At 38.6% G+C, this 18580-nt stretch overlaps 1 protein-coding gene across 1 annotated transcript in view; it reads right to left on the bottom strand.

Moving 5' to 3' along the window:
- LOC103399890 (1-phosphatidylinositol 4,5-bisphosphate phosphodiesterase gamma-1-like) overlaps positions 1 to 18580 on the bottom strand; it is a 784699-nt gene that overhangs the window by 447614 nt on the left and 318505 nt on the right.

The raw sequence follows: 18580 nt of genomic DNA, 5'->3' as shown, positions 1-18580 counted from the left end.
CCAAAGGCCGTGCCCCCCCCCCCCCCCCACATGCCCCTCCCAGTCCTCCGCTCTCTGGCTGTATTTTTCTATTGCTTTATTTTCTATGTCCTTTAGGTTTAATCTTCAAAACGAATCTAAATTGTTCCATCAGCAATTCTTACTTTCTCCCGCTTCAAATAAAATAAGTTGCATAACCTCCCATTATATGTTCTATAGAACAATGCTTCCCAAAGTGGGTGGCGGGCCCCCCTTCCTGGCCGCAAACCAACTGCAATTGGTTGCAAAAAGAACATTGATTTCAGTCTTGATATTTCCTTTACTGGTTTTGCAATCAGAAAATTGCACTTAACACTTTTACTGTTACACAAGTGTGAAGTGCTACAAGAGTTGCCACTAGATGGCGATAAGCCCCACTCAGTGAGACTTTTAATTGTAAAAATCACGTTTTCAATATTTAATTTTTACATTTAATGCCACTTAGAGTGAGTCCTTGATGCTTAAATGACAAATATATTTTATGATAAACTGTATATTTAAGTGTTGACTCTAAAACTGACTCCATATTTAGGAATAAAAAAAAACATCTCTGGTTTGTGTGTGAAACATCAAACATCTCTTCTACCAAGAAGAAAAAGAACCCAGATCAAAATGTACATTTTCCCGACAGTAATTCTAGTATTTTCCTCCAGGGTGGAGAGAAGTGTTGTGTGTGATGACAGCGTGTGTTTCCTGTCATACATTTCTGAAGGATTTTCTTCTCCACCCTCCTGCTCTCCACATAACACTGTCACCTTCTGCCTCAAAACTGTTTTTTGATTATTTATTTGAATCTGACTGTAAATACATCAAATGTGCAGTACTACAGTGAAGTATCTACAAAGGAGGTATCTACAGAGGTGATTGTCAGTGTTTACTATTGACTGGACAACAAATCTCCACTGACAGCAGCAAATTCTGTGTTTATATATGTCACTGAACTGTTTCATTTTGGAGAGACTTAAAAGCCGAACAAAGGGAATATATTTTTTTTTTATTTGAAAATAAAATATTTATATAAATGTTTTGTTTAAAAAATATTTATAACACACAGGCAATATCAGCTGTTTTATGGGACAAGGTGACAGTATCAAGTCTCTAGTTATTTAAAAAAAATCTTTTATTTACCACTGTTTCCCATCTCGTGTAATCATCTAAGTTAATGACGTGTTACACAGGAACACAGCTCTGACTCTGACAACAGTTCACCCTGAGGCAGGAAAACCCTAGAGTGTCGCACACCTCAGAAAATGTAAATGTTATTGCCCACATATTAAATCTTATATTTATCAGTAGTTCATTCCTTGTTGCATGAGTCAATACACAGAGTCTCACCTTGTATGGTGTGTGTCATATTGGATAAAAAAAAACTATTGTCACTCTCCTCTTACTTTCATTTGCCTGTTGGGTATTATTTTTTTATTTGCGGCGGTATTGATTTGACCATGAAAAATATAATGACCAATGAGAGATTTGTTGAAGGGAATTGATCACCTTGCAGCCCTGACAACGGGCCCGTTTTATATGGAGTAATGTCATTTTGCAAATGGAGGTCATATTTCAACTTTATCGAGTCCTGCCCCCTTTGGCATGGCAGCAACAAGGAGTCAGCAAAATAAAAAATAAAATGGCTTCGGGTAGAAAAGCCAACCCTTTCCCTGGGGATAAAAAATATGCTATTGAACCTCGGAGGTATTTATCAAGTCTCAAATTGATAATGTCAACAGACAGGCCTCAGAGCGACGGGGCAGTCTGCTCTGATTGGCTGCTGACCTGACACAAGTCCCACTTTACAGAAAATAACTCTTAACTTGAGCAGGAGACAAATTATCTTTTGATTTGAAATAGACCATTTCCTTAAATACCTGTGTTGCTAATGAGTCTACCCACCCCACTCCACCCCCCTCTTTTTCCCTGGTCTTGTTCTTTACTTGTCTTGCTATTAGTGTCCAGGGAGCTAGCAGCGAGTTGCCCCGACTGCCTGGCTGCCTGAGTGATTAACTAAGGCCCGAAGCTGACAGGCTAGCTACCCTCGATAGAGGCAGGAGGTGGGAAGGAGGGTGATGTGAGGCTCTGTTTAGCAAGGCAGAGAGGACAAGTGAGGAAAAAGAAAGTGGTGGGGTGAGAACAGGAGCAGAGAGGTAGGGTAGGAGAGACAGATGACAGAGAGGAGACCAAGAAAGGACAGAGTGCAGTGAGTGGAGAAGTGAAAGGAGAGAGGAGAGGTGTGAAATTAATGGAGGTACACTTGAGAATAAGAAAAGGAGTTTCTGCGAAAAGAAGAAGAAGAAGACATGATGGTGATATGATGGAGCGGAGGAGAAGGATTTCCACGATGAAGTTAAGAATGATGGGGCTTCATCAGGAGAAATGGTGGAGAGTGGAGGAGGGTAAAAAGAGGAGGGGATTGAGTCCACATGGGGCCGCAGCAGATGGAAGTCCCTGATGAGATAACAGCTAAGTCTATGTAGTGATAGGGGCTCAAGGAGAAGTAATGATCCTATCCAATTGAGAATAGGCCGTCTGAGACTGTAGCTTATGTCTAATGGATGGTGCAGTAGGTGTGCAGGTGTTTAATGTAGCCTTCGGAGCAGTTTTCCCTAAAGCCTGGCTATGTTTAGCACATGTATTGTTTTCAGATTCTTCTAAATCAAGTAGCCGTGCTTTTTTTTTTTGGCGCCCCGGAGGTTGAAGCCCATGAAGTACTGACGAGTGGGTGCAACTTTAGAACTAATTCTCCAGCGATTGTGACGCTCGAAATGTAAAAAAAAAAAGCACCACAGAGAGAGATAAAATGGCCATATGTGACTTTTATCTGTTGGGCCGTACCCATCACATTTATATTGATGAGCATGTTTCACAACAACGCGGCCTCCAGAGGCTGCTTAATTGACATCAGTTAAAAGAAACAGCAATTAAAATGTTCTATTTATAACCTCAGCCTGAACGTTGGCTGTCAGGGAAAAAAAGTGTTGTGAACTGCTCCTTGAAAACTGTTTAATTTTTCTTCCTCACAGTGAATGTTTGTTTACTCATAAATATGAGCAACGGAGAATACGTATTGTCCTTAACTTGCTGTATGTGACAAAATTTGTATTTTTTTTTCTCAGTGACATTCACATGGTTTGAAAAAAATGAGAATGGTAAATATTGATAATTGACTTATTTACATTGACTCTCGGCACAGTTCATTGGAGAACAGCAGCCCCAGATGAAATAGAAGAAAACAGAGTTTCTTTCAGTATCTGACAAAAAAAAATAAAAAATACAAAAATAACTCTGGGAAAATCGTATAATTACTCTGTGAAGTTTAAACTTATATAATTAGTTTAGTATGAATAATTATTGAAGAAAAAAAACGTGAAATTCTGCAAATTCATTTACCAAGAATTTATTTGCTATCCTTTGTATAGCTTTAAGTCATTAAATCCTGATCACAGTAGGTCTCAAACTTAGGCTGGACAAATCTCGAGTTGACGATAAATTTAGTCAAAGTTTAGCTAACCACCACACACCCACCGAGGCAGTAGTAACACCTTTAAACAAGCCAACGGTTGGAAAAAAGAACTCAGCTGCAGCAGCACTTTGTCCATCACTATCCATTAGCTTCATGTTGGAGCGCGCAGCACTTTTCTTAAAGGTCTAGAGAAATCCCACCAGTTTTTGGAGACAGGAACAGTTTAGGCATTCTGCAGGGACAGATACGTTTCAGGACTAATTTCCTCTTCCACAATGACGGTGGCAGCATTTTCCCCCAAGAAAACGCCGGGCTCTGTATTTTGTCACCTTATTAGTGTCTTCCTGTCCCAAAGCTTCTGTGGGAACTTTCCATACGTGACAACATGACAAGCTGTGGGGAAGCCATTGGGCACTTTTAGGTGAGGAAGTGTCAGCCAGGACCAATGGGAACGATAGGTTAAGGAAGAAGTTCGACACTGTAGTAAAAGCCTCAGGGCTTCACGCTGTTAAGATTCAACCCCTGTGGTCATATGTAATATTTAGGTACAGGTCAATATTAATGGCTTACCTGAAAAGATAAGATTTCAGGAAATAGCATCCACTTTTATCAGTGTGATAAGTTGATAAACTGACCAATAAATGCAGCACAATTTCCACACTGACTCTCCCAAGCACTGATAAGTCTGTCTACTAAATATATACTCTATTCAGGGCTATTAGCTTGTGAGGTAAAAATGGCAAACAGGGGCTAGTGCATAGAGATTTACGTCCTGTTTTGAGTTTTAAGAGGAAGAAAAAATCTAGTTAAAGGATAAAAATGTTGGATGTTTCTATTCCATCACAATGTGCTTAATGTCGTAATGCTAGCTAAGTGTACAAGCTAATCTTTTAGCTTCAAAATGTTTTTTTTATCTGTTTAGTTTTAACATGTCATGTGACATATTATTTTACTGCAGCCAAATGTCAGGATTTAGCAATATTTCAATAAACAAAAAAATAAAAATAAAATGGTTGCAAAGTTTATCGTCCTCAGGTCAACACAAAGAAAAAGGTCATGTGAAGGTTATTGCTTCTTTAGTGGAACCATGTAACTGTCAGTTATCTGTATTGTCTGAAACCATTGTGCAGCTGTAGTTTCTGAGATGTAAGTAAAATGAAGAAGACAGGTGGTTGTCTTAGGATTTGGAGCAGGTGTAATGACGAACGTTGGTCAGATGCTTTGTGCCGTCGGCGTCAGTAATGGTGCAGAACCACATTCCACTGGATTTATTGAATCATCTATCCTTCCCCCTTTTCCCAAAATGCATTGGGAAAAGCACATACTATAAATTCAAAGTGACATTTTTACTTTTCAGACTTGCTTGTTCTGAATTTGAATCAGAGGACGACGACTCTCTCCTGTTGGACTGACTCTGTTTCTGCCTTTAGATCGATTTCATCACACTTGACCTTCGTGATTCATGAGGCTTCATTAACACCCAAAGCCAAAATGAATCACTTTATTTCAAATGTTGTCTCTTTTCTGGATTTTTTCCCCCTTCATTTCTCGCCATCGACACTCTGCACATCAACACAGCAAACAAGCCCAGACACACTGTCATTTTCCTGTCATCTGTGACGCCCCTGCAGGGAGCTCAGGAGGAGCAGCAGCAATTAATGACACTTTTTCTTTATTTAAATGAAGACACCATAGAATTTATGTTGTTCAGTGATTCCCATCATACCTCGCTCGCTTCAGTTTATTACTTGTGATGTAGGAGGGGACCTGGTAGGACGTGTCAAAATGATGTCAATTCCCTGTATTATATAAATGAAATGTATTTATTTATTTTTTAAAGTGACTCTAATTTCAAGATGTGTCAGATTTTAATGGCTAACTTGTGGAGAGACCATGATTCTGTGGTGCGTTCGACCACTTTAATGAGATTTATTATTGTATTCTGTTTTAAAAAATACATATAAAAATAAAAACACTTAATGAAAATAAATTAAAATGATAAAGACTGGAAATAGATTTGTCATAGGAATGTACAGAATCTGTGACTTGAATATCATGTCAAGTGTTTCGAGCACAGTACAAACCATTTACTGTTGAACGTATACAGGACTTGGAACAACTAGGATTAGGTTTTAACATTTATCCAGTGTATCAGAGCTGACCTGGCTAATCCTGACCTTAACACTGAAATTTCAGTTTTTTGTTAATAGACACTTCCTAATTTGAATGCCTAAAAGATTTAATAAACTGCAATTGTAAGAAAAGCCATTAGGTCGCCTACAATCCATGATAATTAAGTGAAGGAGTGAGAACTTATTTTATGCCTGAACTCTCCTCCCTCTGCCTCTCAATCTGTCTCCGCTGACATCACATCCACGCTCCTCATAATGCTGCCCACTGTAGTCAATGAAAAATTTAAAATTGTTGGAGGTCATTACTTCCAAGTCATTAGTTAAAGACGGGTGGGACTGCGCCGTCTTGTGAAATCATCCTCGGTGCTCGTCAAGTCGTTCTCCTCCGCTGGAGAACGGGTGAGGGTGGCATTATTGTGACTGATTGCCTTTGTAACACAACTGAGCCTTAGTATGAATCAGAGGGATTATGCAAGAAGCATCCGCTGTACTAAAGTAACAAAAAAAAAACGCAAAAAACTTCGAAGTGGGTCAAATTATGGTAGCAGTGATATTTATGTATATATGCACATTCATATATACATATATTTACATAAATTATAAACATACAGTATATTTACACATACATGTATACATATATAGACATATTTATACATATATTTACAAACATATATACAAATACATGTATTTTTAAATGTATATGTTGAAGTAAAATATACTGTTCAGAAAAACAAACATCCTTTAGCGTCCAGTGTGCTCCACATGATAGAAAAGGCCAAAAACAGAGGTTTTTATTCTCCAGCTGGAATTCACGGCCGTAGCCTCACAGTAGGAGCAACAGCAGTTATTGATATGAGCATCGCGTCAATCTTTAAGATTCCCCTACCGCTGTGAAGAAACACTGGCGAGTTCATTGTTGCTTTGCTGCTTCTTTCATTCTTTGAAGAGTTTTGAAGGCAGCAGTTCTTTCTGTGCAGCAGAAAAGAAGAGAGTTTTCCAAAGATAATACAGAAAGCTATCTGAATGAATTCAACTCGGGTTTGTAGAAACTTTTTTTTTTTTTTTTTTTGCGCGGTTCATGTATTTTCAATTCCACTGCAGTAAGGAAAGCGTGAGATAGGAGAGATGTAGGGGATTCTAAATACAAAGACCAATATTTGAACATAATGTGTCTGATGCCTGCTTTATAGAAATAAAACAATTTCAAAGACTTTCTTCAAAATGTTTTATATGAGGAGCACTTCTGTTAAAAAAAATCTTTTTAAAAGCTACATTTTCCTCTAGGCTGTTTCTTTGTTGTAGTTTATGCTTTAAAACTCATATCACTGAGATTCGACTCAAACGTGTGACAAATAACATCCTTCAGAGTCATTTTAAACAACCCAAATGTTTAAAAAAATGAAAAGAAAGACTTTAAAATCAGACCACACTATTGAATTGCTGCAGCTGTGGCTGTGATTACCAAACGAGTGGCACCTGAACCCTATTAACCCGTGTCCTTGGCGCTGTTGTCTGTGGTGTGTAGATAAATGTGTGTTAATGAACCACAGGAGGAGATTTCAAATTTGGAGAGGTTTTATCTGAGCTCTCTGTGAGACGACAACGATTAAGTGAACTCGGTTGTTTCCTTTGATTGCATCCACTCTGTGGTTATCTGGGGTTAGTTATCGCAGATGATTTTCAAGGTCACGTGATTGGCTAATTTTGTGAAATTAAAAGTCTTGAAGATTGATGAGCATTGTGCTTGTCTGTTTCACCACAGGAGATGGAAGATAGATTCATTTTCTAGTTTGTATGAGAATATCTTAAAACCCTTGACATTTAGAACTGTCTTTGGATAAGAAACAGAAAAAAGGAAATAAAAGCAGAAAATCAGGTTTTAAAGGTTTTAATTTGTTTTTTATACTTGGTGTTTTATTTTATTTTATTCCTATTTTCTCATTTAATCTGTTTTTATTTTATTGGCTAATTTACTTTTACTTTTGTGCTTTTTAACTTTCTGGTCCAATTTTTATGGTATTTGTTCACATTTGTTGAAGAAAATTACATTCAAAAGTTGTATTAGTTTTATAAAATATAAAAGTGTACTTTTCTTGCCTTTGTTGTGCCATAACAATTCTGATAGGATAAAGATTAAAAACATGAATTTCCAAAAAGTGTTCCATTTTAACTTTTTGACTTAGCTGCGTATGTTCCCTTATACATTTAACATATAACCTTAAAAACAAATCTTTAAAATCTCCTTAAAACCAATTCCGGACATCAAACGTTTGATTTCTGTGAAGTTGATCATAGTGTGTTATTATTTTAAAATTGCGGCACAGACACTTTTCTATAGAAATAACCTCTAACCCATCAACTTCACACCTTAGATAAAGATATAAAAGATAAAATGTCCGTCTTTTTCCAGACACAATTAGTGGAGAAACTGGAAAGACAGTAGGTCATGTGGTCAGAGACTGCAGTCTGACCTGTCATCTGAGCTAAGGAATGGTGAAGCCACGGTCACCTGGGTAAATGTTTGGACAAAAATAGGTTGCGTTCCCATTGGTGGATCCAGCGATTTGTCATTGTTTGGTCCAAGGTACAAAAGTTCTCCATTTCCTGGGGAAACTAAATAAAGTCTCATCTATTAAGTGAACCAGAATAGATGTGTTTTCTGAACTCTGCCTCGTCGGCAAGTCCTTTACATCCTGTTCACTTAAGACTGCATGGTTCAACAAATGTTTCAGTGTCATCCTGACACAACTAACCAACGTAGAATCACAACAGCAGGAACTTTCATTTAGTGACTTTAGTGTCATTTAGATGACCAAAAAACCTGATGTTTTTTCTTTTAAAAACTAATGGTCCAAGTAAAATGAAAATCATCTGCTTTGTTTTTAGGTAAAAAGTACAAAAACAATGTAATAACAATAATTACAACAATGTATTTACTGTGACCTGAAGACAATTGTGATGCATTTGTGGAATAATAGCTGCAAATGTGTCTTCTGTCTTCAGAAGTAGCTAAGGAAAATCTTTTTTTTTTTTTTTTAAAGCTCCATCATTGGTACGAAGAACTTGTGTTTTACTATCTCCACCAGAGGCAGTGTTTGGACAACTGCTGCTAAATGATTTTAGCTCAGTAGTAGTATTTTTAGCGTGTCTTCGTGGTACTCATTCTGGAAACTGAGAGAAGTGAGGGTTGATTCCATCTAAGTTCCTTTGTGCTGTACAATAACACAGTATCAATCACTTAAACCACACAGAGTTTGAACTGATTGTAAAAGTCAAGTATAAAATGATTGTAATTCAGTGTCATGTTGTTAAATGCTTAAATGTCTTTTGAATATAAATAGTCAACCTATCGGTGGGGGCCACGAGGTGGAAGAGTGGTTGGTGCCCCAGTTATCCATGGAGACCATGGTAACAATGACATGACAGTATGAGGTACTGGTATTTAATGCACAAGGCTACACCGACGCAAGTACTCTGGATTTTTTAGGTTCCCTGGAGGAGAAGCAGATTTACAGTCACCACAGGCGAACAGCAGCGTGTGATCTCCTTATGAAGAAGCCATCTTACTTTTGATGATTAGTCAGGCAGATTTAACAGGTCTTTGTGCGGAGAAAAGAAATCATAGACACCGTGCTAGATGCCTGCCAGCCATTTTCCCATCAGACATCTGTTTATGATACAGAGTAATAGAGGTTGATTTAAGATGTGTTTGTGTGTCTGTGCGTTGAAACGATTTGGCTGAACCTCCGTGTGACGGAAGACCAGAAGAGAAGGAAGGATTAGACTCTGGGGCTTTTTCTGTTTTTTTTTTCTTTTCTTGTTATCTCTAATCTCCACCTCGTGCCTCTCCTTTGGGCTTTGGTAGCCACAGAAGAAAACATTAGCAAAATGATAAAAACAATAATTGATGCTTGAGCTGTATTTTAAATAAAACCTCAAGAGTGATGAATGGAAATGTGACCGTGAGGAGTTGTTTATAGAAGGCCTGCACTTGAGGACTTTTCTTCTGGAGACAGTAAAGGCTGAGGGCGAGCTGTTCTTCAAACGGCGGTGCTGAACGTGTCAGGATGGCGCGCGAGCACAGCGGTGCTCATTTGGAGAAGGAAATAATTGGCTGCACTGTGCAACGGCATCGATGTCAGTCTTCCTCTGGTGCAGCCACAGATGTGATAATGCCTGTAATAAGAAATGCGCTCTGTGTGAAAGTGTTAGGAAATGTCACAAATACACCTCAAAGAAAGGGAGGAGGGTGGGTGGAGGTATAGGGGGTAAAAATCCAGAGATCCACAACTTGATGTGGTTCTGTTTATTTGTGGGCTTGTTGTTCTGCTCACTGCTGCCATTAACATTCTATGGTGTTAATTAAGCCAGGCCTCTGAGAGAATTTCACAACAATGAAGCTAGGGAAGTAGCAGCGCCGGAAAATGACAGGTTGCATATTTTGATCCCAGTTGGTGAATCAGACTTTGCAGAGTTTTTCTTCTCACTTTGATTTAATTCCGTCCTCCGCACTGGCTCCAGAAGTTCTTTCACCCAGTCTTCTTTGAAAATGAAATAAAATAAGGCCTGATAAGTGTGTGTGTGTGTGCACTCACATGTCAGGTGTTCTTTCAGATTCTGCGCTCACAAATATAATTTCACTCCAGCTACGCTGTGCACCCTGTAATAGAATGAGTCAAATCTGCATAATTAGGAACCAGAGTGGAAAATATGAAAGATCAAGCAAAGTGAGAGCGCATCGGTGCGTACGTGTGTGTGTGTGTGTGTGTATCTCTGAAAACATGCTCCACTCACACCAAATTAGTCAGGATGCATTCACAGGTCACGTATCTTCTGTCACCCAGTGAAAAAGAAACAGATAAACAACTTTAAAACATAGTATTTTTTCTTGTAAATACTTCATAAGACTTTACAAAGGGATATACTGTGTATGTATACTTCATTAAGAGGAAGACTTTACATTGTAGCAGCAGAGCTGAAAAAATGAAAAGCTAATGAAAGAAAATGTATGTACCTTCATACTAATGACACTAGGAGAGTATTTGTCTTCGCAGGTTTTCTCAAATAAAAATAAAACACCAAACAAACGTGTTCCAGTGACAACGAGAACTGAGCTGCAGACATTAACTTTCACTTGAAAAGACAGTGTACAGAAATGAAGCGCTGTCAATGAGACGCTCTTTTTCCTCCATTCTTTATTCTTATTTTAGCAAAATAAAATCAACAGCACAATTTTGTGTTTCAGCCATAACCTTAGAGAAAACGCTGTGCAGGTTTGTTTTCATGGAAATGTAGTGAAAAATTGAAAAAAAAAAATATATCTAGCTTTGTATCTGTTTTTAAAAAGTGTTATATTAACTGTTATGTGACATTTTTGCTCAGACATTGGATAAAAAAATTGTCAATTAATTAATTACTAATTTAGTTGTTATGAGTAGAGAGACAGTGTTGAATAAAACATCCAGGCGTCTGCTCTTGTGTCACAGCTGCGTGTTCTTCTGGCCCAGGTCTGCGGTGTGTGACCTGTGTTTAATGACCAGTCGTACTGTTGGTTTGACCCACTTAAATTATTCTACCACCACCAGGACGGCTTCGCTGGAATGTAGTAAAGCAAAGAATGGAGGGGGTGAGTCATTTCAAGGGGCCTGACATGCAGTGTTCAGCGCCTCCTGGCTGAATCTGGTTGAACTTAGAGCACACACGTCAAGCTAGGGGTAACTGGAATGGACTAGTTTTTCAGCCGAACTGGAGGAGCACAGATTTACTGCTGTGGATACAGATGGGCAAAGTTAATTTTAGATCCAATTAAATGGATGGATTTTGGTAAAATTGCTTAAAGCTAAAAAGCTAAAATAAACATAAAAAAACCTTATCAAGTGCACTTCTAATTAGGTGTCAGAGTTCTCAGCAAACCCAGAAGTGGGGCACAGAGATAATTGTAGGTTAGGTGGACACAGGAGGCACTGTTGTTGTTGTTCACGCCTCCAGTCAGGCAGTTGTTGCTATTTTTGTTCTTGATGGGATACCGTATTTTGGCGCTGCTATGGTGTGGATGTGGTTCAGTGAAGGTGTGTTTGTGTTTCTGGGTGTTGGTAGGTACGACGCAACATTTCACAGATTTGGGATACATAATGTTGTCGATAAATAATATGGATTCTCACTAAAATATGCAGATCTGCAAAAACACGCAAAGAAACTCTGGCTTAAAGCAAACCTCAAGATGAACAAACTTCTGGTGTTGGTTAAGGAGCATTACCAACAAGGGAGAATCAAAAGCATGGAGGAAGTTTCAGAGAAACTCAGGAGGATCTTTAACACCCATCAGATCCCGGTGCATTTCAAGCCCAGCAACATCCTGAAGCAGAACCTGGTCTATCCCAAGACTCCATCCTAAGATTCCCAGACACAAACAGAGCAATGTGGTGTATGCAGAGCAATGCAATAGATGGTTGCCTATAGATTCTGGCTAACAAGTCATTTTAGGCTGTGTATTCTATGCACAGAGGGATACTTTGAGATTGCCCTAAAATAAATAAAACATAAAAAAAATCTGAAAAAAGTATATTTTTGCACAGGATTTGCATTATTGCTCTTGCAGCGTGATGCGGAAGCTGAGCTGATGCAGACCCCTGGGAAATGAAACCAGAGAACTGAAACAGATGTCAGATAATGAGAAATCTGCGGTGGTATCATTTCAACAGCGTTTCTTTAACTGACTTCACAACGTTTGCATTCAATCCTCAGAAATCACCGCTCATTCCCCAACACCTACGACATGACGTGCAGAAACGGCCACTATCTGACGTGTGGACGTCATTTACGTCTCTTTGAGAATCTACACAGTGTAGAGCTGTCTGGCAAGAAATCTGTAAAACACCACCCAATTAGAGAGCTGTGTCTCCAGAGGATATACATGTAAAAACTCTGTCAGCATCTGAGCTGCAATCTGTCCTCACTCAAGAAAAAAAAAACAAATCACAAAGAGTGGCTAAAAGCATTAAGAACAAACGAAAGTGCTGACAAAAGGTGAAGTGCTGAAATAAGTTTGTTCCTGTCTAGTACTTTATCTTTTCTACTTCATCTTATAAAGTTTGTGTGTGTGTGTGTGTGTGAGAGAGAGAGAGAGAGAGAGAGAGAGCAGTCTTTTGTTCTGCTGAAATATTCAGGCTCATCTGGTATGTTTGATGAAAATCTAATCATGGATTTTTACACAGTATTTTGTGTTTTAAATGTTTTGATGCAAAAAAAAATATGTACGTATTCAGCAGAATACTGCTGAAATATTTATATTGATATTTATATATACACATATCATTTACTGTTTATAAATTTGATACACAGTGGGAGAGCAGATAGTACATGTCCCTTCAGCAGAATAATCCCCAGTTGGAGCCTCGATATTATACCTACTCTACCTCTTGATACAAAACTTTAATTTTGCTCTTTGATGGAGTTGTACACGCCATGTTTTTATTTCTCAATTGGTTTCCATTCTTCTTTCATGGCTGTATTGCATCCTTGATGGTGAATTACTGCCACCTACTGGCTGAACGGTTAAGAATATCTGTTACAAACTCTGCTATTCTTAGCTAGTTATTTAGCATTACCGCTAGCATGAGCTTAGTGCATTTACCATGTAGTAGTAGCAGTGTTAATCCTAGGCCGAGAGACAGGGTTTTGAGAAAGGATTTTCACCGCTAATGGGTGACACACTGCATAAAAAATAAATAAATATTACTACTAGGAAACGCTGTCACAACATCTTGATAAATGCTACACTGTCAGTGTGTTATTGCTTAGATAAATCTGGCTGCAGTTGAGGCTATGTAAAACGGGTTATTAAGAGTTTGCAATGAAACCTCACTGGATGACTTTAAACTAACCGTCAAGCACCAAAACGCACCATTACTTTGGGAACAAAATACAGCAACAGATTTCACAAAAAAAAAAAAAAAACCCTAATGGTTATGCTTTTGTGTGGAGTGCAGCCCTTTGGAAACGGCCTGTGCTTTTATGTGGACGGTCAGTGAGCTGTCAGCCTCACGTAACAAGCACATGCCAGATCATTTCAGCATGATGGATTGTAGGCTTCAGGGAATGAGCTGCTGGTGCCGCTCACAGGGATGGAATTCTATATGTTTCATTCACCATTCAAGTCAGCCTCAGTAATTACCCACCATTCTTGAGTCGTTAAGGGAAAGGTCAGAACATTATTGTATTGGTGTAGGAAATGGTCAGAGTCGCACCTTGTAATTTAAAATTGATTTAAAAGAAACACCTTTTCCTCACAACACAGGTCTTGCAGCAGGTGAGTGAGAAGAATTCAAATGATCCGACACGTTTCTGGGTGTTTTAACCCTTTACAGATCCATGTTCTTGATCCAAGTCCATTACTGTGGGTTTTTAGAAGGCATTTGTTATCAATAATATGCTGCTTTATTTATTTATTTATTTTTTGCTCTATAATTTTATTGCCAATTCTTTTATCTATACATTTCCATCCTTAGACAGCTCTGCTTATATGATTTTAAATTCATAACATGCTGACATTTAAAGATTATTTTGACCAGTGATCTTTTGAGAGGACACTCAAGGATAATGAGAGGAGACGTCCTCCTTTCTCTGCCTCTGCCACTCAACTATTGACCCAGGCAGTTTGCAGTTTTTTTACAGCTAAAGCTACAGCTTTACTTAGAACATTCAAAAGAAATAAGATATTTATAAATATACAACAGGTAATTTCTTTAATAGAAAAGTAAAATGAAGCATAGAAATCGACAACACGTTTGGATTTGACTGCTGTCTATCCGTGTTACCTCGTGAAGGGAGGTACACGCTGCTCAGTTCATCACATCGGGTGGTAACAGTATGTGTCTGATGTCAGTAGAATGTATCAATGTAGGACTGAGAAAACTTCCTCTAAATAAGTTCAGTTTTTACAGCCTTCAGAGAGGCAGAACTTGGATACGGATTTCTCACTGTTTGGGCTGGAGGCTATTTGGATACTGTATATGACATAAGAAAAAGCTTCTGCATGATGATAAGACAAAGTGATTCACAGACAGAACTATATTTTAAAAATGCACGCAGCCGACCATTTTCTGTCAGTTTCAGTTCTTTGCCAGGGTTTGGGAGCTTGTGTCCAGCCTGTGGTCTGATGTTTGTTTGGTGATACAGCCCAATTCCATTTATAGTTGAAAATAAAATAAAATACATTTATTTTGTTTTATATAGTTTAACTTTAATGGTCATGTTTCCTTGTTTAAATCAATTATTCTTTTTTTTTTCATTCTTCACTTTTGTCCTGGAGAGCAGAATTCACACGTGTAGTAGTACATACAGTAGTAGTACATGAAAAAGTCACTTATATCAAGTTTTCACCTGGATTGACTCAGATCCTTGTAATCAGTGACGGCCAGTTTAACAAGCCCAGAGTACCAGTGAGTGTGTGAGTGTGTTAGAGTGTAAGTATACAGTCCAGGGTCGTATTGATCCTGTAGTGTTGAGAAGAGTTCCTTAATAAAGTCGAGTTGCATCCATCATCCTGAACTGTTCTGTTTACAGAGACCAAAGTCGCTCTTCCTCCCTCACAGAGCTGCAGGATTCCACATGTATCAATTACAGGCAAACTCTCTTCTCCAAAGTTTTGCAAACCCACTAAAAAAGAAGTCAACGGACTTGTTATGATTTTCAAATCATTTCCCGAACCACTACAGTTTATCATTAAATCCACGTTGCCGATCGCTCGTGAGCACTTTCTACATAACAAATGAGAATTTTTCCAAAATAAAAATGTTCCGGTGCTCCTACAATTTTTTGGCTGCCTCTACACTTTGAATAAATAAACCAAAAAATGCTTGCAAAAGCAGAAGGGACTTGAATTTGTTGACAGTGATTTATAGTTTCCCCCCATGTATGGAAACTTACTGCAGCGATTCGGTTCCAAAGGGATCTCATCAGGAGCTGACGTTCCTAAGTGGTTTTTCATCAAATTATGTCCCAGGTGTTTTTGTTTTTTTTTGTACAAATAAACAGGGCTGAAAGAAATTCACACCCCCTACAGGTCACATCCTGCATTGATGACATTAATTTTATGACATTAATTGATGACATTAAGTTTATTATAGTTTATTATAGTTAATTTCTATTATGCATTTATTTTTTTTCATTTCTGTCACATAAAGATCAGAATGCATGTTATTGTTCTATTTCAAATGTAAGCAAAACGCAGTTATTTCTATGGTATTTGATTAATCACAATTAATCATGATTATTTAAATGCACCAAGTTTACCTTTTCCTAACTCAGAAAGCTAAAATAGATTTATGTCACAGTTTATGTTATCATTTCCACTTATATGTTATTGGACTTATTAAATTTGGTAAATCCCACTGGCACAAATATGCTTTTTGGCTTTTGGTATAAATGCAGTGTGAATAATGCACATAAGTCTCAAAAGGGTCACTACAGGTGAAATAAAAATGCATTATGTGGAAAGAAGTGAAGCAGAAGGAGAAACTCTGAGGAGTTTGCCAGGCCAGCACTTCGCTTGCACAGTAATTTCATTTTGTAACCACATGCAAATGCCTCTGACTGAACAACCAGATCCAATTCCTTTTTACTGTGGGGTGAAAGAACCACCATGGTTCCTTTGAATAACCGAGTTACAGACTGTTCTTCTGCCTCTGATGAAATTTTCATGGTTTTAAGAAAATCTACAACCGAGCCTGGCAATTAGATCAGGGAGCACGGGATAGAACACACCATCGAGGGATGACTGTTTTATACAGTTGATACTTTTATTTTGAAAGATCATGCAGTCAGACTCTAATGAGCATACTGGAGAGACATGTTCAAACATCAATTATCAACAATGACCAGCAAATAATACAAAATGCCAGAATAACTGAGTACACCTGTACTACAGTAGCATGCACATGTGAAAGTGTATTGCAATAGTGCTGTGGTCTGCAGTAAAGCGTGAATACAAAAGGGTGAACAGTGCAAATACTATGAACCAGACTAAACTGAAATAATCAACGTATGCAATTTGAGTGGTTTCTTTAACATATTGTGACTCAGCGGACAAAGGAAAGGACATTTAATCGAAGGGTCACCGGTTTGAAACCCACTGCAGACACAGTCGTCCTGCGTGTAACTGTTTCTCAATGAGTTAAATTCAAGGAAATACTTTGTTGTGATATGAACAATGAGAAATGCAGCAGCTGTTGTTTCTTCTTTGAATATATTGTTTTGGATTTGGTCTGGTTCAGAGTAGCCACCGCTCTGGGGCAAAAGCTGTTCTTCCATCTGGTTGTTTGGCTGACAATGGGTTTGTAACGTTTGCCTAATGGCAGCAGTTCAAAGAGACGGCAGAGCGGGTGTGCAGCGTGCTCACAGATGCTAGTTGCAGGTGCAAAACTGAAATCTAAATAGCATGTGGAGTCCCATTGTTTGTGGTGTGATACATTCACTGACAGTGCAGCAAAGCCAGTTTAGAACAAAGGAATATTCACGCTGCATTCACACCACAGGTTGAAATTTGATCTGTTTTAAGGTGGAATTAAATTAAATTCTTCAACAATTGGACATGAAAACAGTTGCATTGACCTTGTAAAAACAAGTGTTACACGTCAAAATCATGGGAAGGTGGGGCACAAATGTGATACCAGGAGAGCAGGTTTATCCACAAGGTGTGAATTAACAAAACAGGACAAGGCAAAAAACTACCAAAACACAGAACAGGAAACTCACAAACAGGTACAAAGCACTCATGAACAGCTACAGAACAATGATCCCACCAAGACAGAGTGAGGGAGGGAGGTATATACAGTATACCCAGGGCACCAGGTGACACCAGTGAAACTAATCACAGAGACACAGGTGAGCGTGATCACAATGATTAACCCACACAGCAGACTGCAGGAACGGGGAACAGACAGACCTGACAACAAGATCGTCATTGAAAACATAAAAGGTAAATGGTGGATTTCTAGTAATGTGTTGTTGTCTGCTGTTGGCTGAGTTGTTGTCATCAGATTAAGGTATGGTGGATGTTGGGGTAATGATTTAGACGGCTCCAACTTCCAAGTAAATTAGCTGAGTTGTTGTCATCAGATTAAGGTATTTATAATCCTTTCCCCGACAAAATAAATGTAATGTAATATAATTTTAACCATCATTTTTACCCTTTAAAAACCTGAGAACGAATGGAGAAATGAGTGCACGATGACATTTCTGACTCCATCATACTGTACCATCGTACTGTAGCATGACACGTGCAACTGTCTCTTCAATTAAGAAATCTGTTTTCCAAAAAACTCATTTAAACATTTGATGAGATGCTGCCCAGTGAGTCAAAGCAGCAGGATGAGAACATGATCCAAACTGACAGTCAGCAGGGACGTGAAGAAGAGTTGGTGTAAAGAATAAATGAGAAATCTGAAGTCTGGTAATTGAAATATACAATAGATGTCAGGAGGAAGACAGCAGCTGATTGGATGAAGAAAGATTCTAGGATTTCATTTGGAATCTCTGGTTATCAGCTGTCAGCCTGGTCACTCCCCAGTGTTCCTTCACTGCGTCATCTCATTGGGTGACGGCTGAAAACAAAGTTCTGCACTGCACTCCATTCACATTGTGAGGTGAGGGAAGCGTTGGGGGGCAGAGTGAGGCACGGTACTTGTTGCAGCAGTATAATGGATCATTACTCTCCAAGTTGGAGGAGGTGGGCCATCACCCACCTCAGGCCCAAGGACATGAACGTCTCCGTTTTACAGCTAGGAAGAAGGAAGTGTCAGTGAAATGAGCTGGTAAAAAAGTTTGATCTTCGTCCCCTGGGCAACAGAGGGAAGGACGGAGATGGGACTCTTGGGTTTTCACCCCACAACCAGTGGGATTATTGAGAAAAAAAAACTCAACATAGATACATACATATGCATATACAACAACCCAGTGAAGCTAGCGACATGCT

This window comes from Cynoglossus semilaevis, chromosome 2 (genome assembly GCF_000523025.1).
Source record: "Cynoglossus semilaevis isolate Cse_v1.0 chromosome 2, Cse_v1.0, whole genome shotgun sequence".
In the NCBI taxonomy this organism is placed as follows: domain Eukaryota; kingdom Metazoa; phylum Chordata; class Actinopteri; order Pleuronectiformes; family Cynoglossidae; genus Cynoglossus; species Cynoglossus semilaevis.
Note: the sequence above shows the minus strand (reverse complement) of the source record. Positions and strands in the feature narration are given on the sequence as shown.